This window comes from Corvus moneduloides, chromosome 21 (genome assembly GCF_009650955.1).
Source record: "Corvus moneduloides isolate bCorMon1 chromosome 21, bCorMon1.pri, whole genome shotgun sequence".
NCBI lineage: Eukaryota > Metazoa > Chordata > Aves > Passeriformes > Corvidae > Corvus > Corvus moneduloides.
The window spans coordinates 3745161-3750289 of NC_045496.1; positions in this window are offsets into that span (position 1 = coordinate 3745161).

Sequence of the window (5129 nt, forward strand, 5' to 3'; positions counted from 1 at the left end):
ATCCATCCATCCATCCATCCACCCATCCCTCCATCCATCCATCCATCCATCCATCCATCCATCCATCCATCCATCCATCCCTCCATCCATCCCTCCATCCATCCCTCCATCCCTCCATCCATCCCTCCACTTATTTTCTCTCCCCTCTATCTCCCTGTGAATCCAAGCTGCAACCTTTCCATGCTTCATCACCTGACATGTGATGGAGAATCCCAAATTCCACAAGGAAAGATCTGTTTTATCACTTAGAAACACACCAAATCCAGTTTTCCCCTCTTCAGATACCAGACACCCTGCACTGCCTTCCTGCATTACCTGCCATCCCTGATTTCTCAGGACCCATCTTAATTTTCCTGAAGTGATCTCTCCCACCTCTGGAATGGCAGGGGAGAATTCTTTGGTTGGAAGTAACAGCAAAAAGAGCTGGAACCTGCTGTGGAATCGCTCCAGGGCTGCCTGGCACATGAATTTCCAGGAGGGTGGGTTGGTGGTGAGCCCTCCTGTGTGGGGCTCTGTTCTGTGGTGCCAGCCTTTCTTCTTGCCCTTCCTCTAACCCTCGCTTGCTGGCACTGAGCTGCTTCCCGAGGAACCCATAGCAAGCTGGATCAGCGTGGAGAGGAGATCCAGGAGAGGACACAGGGCCAAGAGAGCCTGAGGAGTTTGTGGATGCAGCTTCATCACCTTAGCAAAAGGGCTGGAGCATTGGATGGCAAAGGCTGCAGGCCCTGCCACTTGAGGTTTGTGATGGACAGCTTGGGAGAAGGACTAATTAAGAGTAGAAATTGTGGATAAATGAGATTTCCTTCAGAAAACTCAGCATGGCTTCTGCACAGGGAGGGTTTGCCCTACAAACCTCTTCACAAGCTCAGGAAGTTTGAAGGGGAAGGTGTTTCCAGGGACCTTCCAATTTCCAAGGCTGTGACAAAAGGCTCTGCCCTCTTCCCAACCTTGCCCAGATACTCATGGAAGGATTATTCATTCCCCCAGCACCTCCTGCACCCCCATGTGCCAGCAGCCCCTCGAAATCCACATCTCTGCTCAAAGGGATGTGAGGGAATCCATGGTGAGCACCCTTAACCTCCCCAAGCCCTTCCATGAGCAGTGGCTGCACAGGGTGACATTCCAGCATGTCTGGCGCATCCTGCCAAGTGCAGAGGCAGGAGCTGACGGGGGAGATGTGATGGGATGTGCCAGGCAGGGCCTGCCGTGGATCAGCCTGGAGTATGTGTTCCCTCAGAACACCTCTGACCCAGCTCTGAGGCTGATGTCACCCCAGGAGCCTTGGCATATGGAGCTGGTCACGGACTGGGGATGTTTAACAGGGCCAGGGTGGGGCACTGCGTAATTCACCTTTTTGGGTTAAAAACACTGATTTAAGGAGCAGCTCCTCTCTGCTGTTTCTTTGTTAACTCTTAAGCAGACTCATCCTTTGGCACCCTGAGGTTGTCACGTTCAAGGGCAGAAACCTCTCAGAGTAACAAGTGGCAGATGTGTCCCCAGGGCACCTCCAGCTCCTGCCTAGAGCCACGGCAGTGGCTGCAAGGGGGACACCAAGCAGGGTCCCAGTTTGGGGCAGTTGTCGGGGCTGTGTTAAAAGCCAGGTGGTTCTGCCATCGTGGGTGGCTGAAGCAGGTGGAGAAAGGCAGCTGTGGATGAGCACAAACCTCTGTTCTCAGCAATATAAAATTCTGCATTTAAATCCAGTGAAGGTGACTGAAGTGCTGCAGACAGGAGGAGGAGGCAGTGGGGACTTTTCAGGCTGCTGCAGAGAATATTTGGGATGAGCTTGGAGACCACCTAAGAGAAGGAACCTCCTTAATCATGGGGAAGAGACAGAGAAAAGCACCTGGTCCTTCCTTCAGGACCAAGGGTGGCTGGCACTGTGAGCTGAGCCTGCTGCAGCCCCCTCCGGCAAAGCTGCACACACAGGGCCCTGTCACTGCCAGGGAGCTCAGGGTAAAAACAAATGCCAGAGAGAAACAGAGGAAAAGGCTCTGTCCTTAGGAATGGGAAAAGAGAGAACCCACTCCCAGGGTCTGCCACGTGCAGGAGTTGGTTTAGAGAGCCCTAACTCCATGTTTCCCTCTTGGAGCAAAGCCCTGCAGTGGGATCTTTCAGCAACAGAAGAGCCCTTTTGCTGCCTTATTCCAGGTGTGTGTGTATTTGATTGCATCCCCGGGGCGCCACGCACTTGGCGTGTGTCACATCCACCAAGCTGCAGCTGCCAGAGGAATTTTCAGGATGAAAACATCACCAGTGTCCCCCAGGCCAGTGTATTCCACTGGGAATGCACACAGGGAGCTGGGCAGTGTTCCAGCAGCCCATTGCTCCCAGCAGTGCCCAGGTTTGGCTGTGGGTTGTGCTCATGGATCAGTCTCACATGGAAGATGCCTCCAGGATCAGGAAAACCAAAGGGAAACCTTGAGGATGGAACAAGCTGAAGGTGGGGCAAAAAAACCCGCTGGAGAGTGGCCCTGGATGCTGCGTGGTGGAAATGCCATAGAATATTCCTGGGCAGTTTGATCCCAAGTTCTGGAAGGATGAAACCAGGAATTTGGGGTTGCAGGACTGTGAGTGCACAAACTTGCCGAAGGGTTTACACTGGGAATAACCCAGCGGTGGTGGAGGAGGGAAGCAGGTGAGCACAACCTGAGCTCTGCACTTAAAACCTACAGATGATCCTGCTCCTGGCTGCTGCTGGGTCTGTTTATCCCACAGACTTGGCAGGCACAGGACACTTCCCAAATGTTGGGGTTGATGAAAGTTGTGGCTGGCCAGCTGCCAGGTCTCGAGGCTATCAACTAGCTCCCAAACTGTGGATGCTAATTAGCACTTCCCTTCTGTAAAAATTGCTGTTGCAAAGTCTGGAGAATCTGTGTTTGTACAGCCCCCGGCACAGCCAGACCGCTTTCACCACGGAGGTCTTGCACACCACTGCAATACAGAAATACATCATAAAAGCATTTTTCTCCTTCACAGAATCCTGATCTTCCCAGAATTGCTCTTAGAGTAAGCAAACCTCATGTTGAAGTCCAAAAAACAAGCTCTGCACCCGCACAAGGCAGCTCAAGCTTTGCTAAGTCCTTGTTATAACATTGTTTTTCCTTGCATCTTATCCTGGGCTCGGCTCCGTGAGAATTGCTTTGACATCTCCCTGGGCAGCAAGGAGGATGTTTGTTGCAGTACCAGAGGCCAGGCATTGAAACCAAAATGAATGGGCCAAGCAGAGAACCTCCATCGTTCATATTTCTGAGCAAGGATACGGTGACAAATTGCCAGACGATGACGTTTGACCTGGGCAAGCAATAAAAAGCTAAAATTGGTTGGGATTTTTTAAAGCAAAGCCCTTCAATATCTTCTGCACGTGGTTCAGGCAACCTTGAAGAAAAACTCAACAGCGACCACAACACAGACAGCTCTGTATTAAGTCATTTGATATAATAATTAAATAATAATAGTCTTAAGTAGACTCTCTAAAGATAAACTATGGTTTTTCCCTCTCACCTTCATTCCTTGTCATCACAGTGAGTGCTTTTCCCTTCAGATCTCTGCACAGGCTTTTGAACTGCGTGTAAAGTGTGCTGGAATTGCTGGCGGTGATCAGTTTATTTGGGGAGCAATTAATTAAATGCAACTGTTTCCCTCTGTATAGATTAAAGGAGTGCTACGAGCGATACCATCTTAAAAAGAGCAGATGTGCTGTAAAAACACTGATTATTCTCATCAGTTGAGAGGGACAGGAAAGTATCGGTAGGCTGGAACTGCTGATGAGAAAAATTAAGTTAGTTCTTGGGAATGAGTTTCACTGCCAGGGAAATGAATGCTGCAGGACCAAAGTCACACTTCCAGATGGACAGGGGCCTGCAGAAGAGTCCCTGCTGCCGGAGGAGTCTGACAGCTTGGGTGACAAGAGCCAAGGATGGTGGCAGGGGATGAGGCAGAGCTGGCAGAGCCTCCTGAGGCACACTGAGCATCCTCTGTGCCCAGGGAAACTCTGCAGGGAGCCCGGGGACTGAAGAGCTCAGGGAGAGCTGGGGCAGTCTGGGCTCCCCTGTCACAGCAGCTTGGGGCTGGGGGACAACCTCCACGTGTCCCATGGTGGAGCTTCTGCAGGTAGCCCACCTGCCAGAGGGGTAATGCTCCTCCAGGATTCAGGGTTTGTCCCAAGGTTTGCTTTTTCCATCTCTTAGGGGTCACCACTACCCCACCTTTAAGGAAATCTTGTAAATCAGCGCAGGTGAAAATCACCACCTGGGAAAAGCTGTGCACGAGGGCTCTGAGCTGAGGTTGTGCTGGAACGGGAATGGATTTGGGAAGAGGAGAGGCATTCCCTCTTCTGTTAGTAAAACCGCAGCCAGCTGAAACCCCAGCACAGCTCCTGAAAAACAGAGCAGGGAACAAACTCATGGCACCTGCAAAATGCCTTGGGGGCCTTGTGGGATCAAACAGGGGGTGCTGTGGGGTTTGCCTCGACTTTCTCCCTGCACTGGGGATGGGGGCTCTCTTCCTGCACCAGCACTGGGGGTGAAGCTCTCTTGTCCAAACCAGCATTCCCTGGCTCCGTGGTGGGTGACCCGGCTCTGTAAGGGGGTGATGTGGCAATAGAGGGGGTGACCCCACTCTGTTGGGGGGTGATCGGGGTATAGAGGCGGTGACCTGGCTCTGTAGGGCGGTGGTTGGGCTATAGAAGGGGTGACCCGGCTCTGTAGGGAGATGGTTGGGCTATAGAAGGGGTGACCCGGCTCTGTAGGGAGATGGTTGTGCTACAGAGGGGATGACCCGGCTCTGTAGGGCGGTGATCCGGCTCCGTAGCGGGATGACCCCTCTCTCTTTGGGGATAACCCAGCTCTGTGCGGAGTCACCCATCTCCCAGCGCCGCTCTCCCCCTCCTGGATACCCAGAGCAGCCCCGCATCCCGGGGCGGGGACCCTGCGGCCGCATCCCGAGCCGGGAGGGGGGGCCCAGACCCGCATCCCTCCCGTGGCGCCGCATCCCGGGGTGCGGGGCGGGGGGCGGGGGGCGGCGGGCGCGGCGCTGCCCGTGCGGGGCCGGTGCGGGGCTCGGGGGGCGCCGCTCGGTTCGGCCCCGCTCCCGGCCCGTCATTGGCGGCCCCGGCGGCGCTGGGAGCG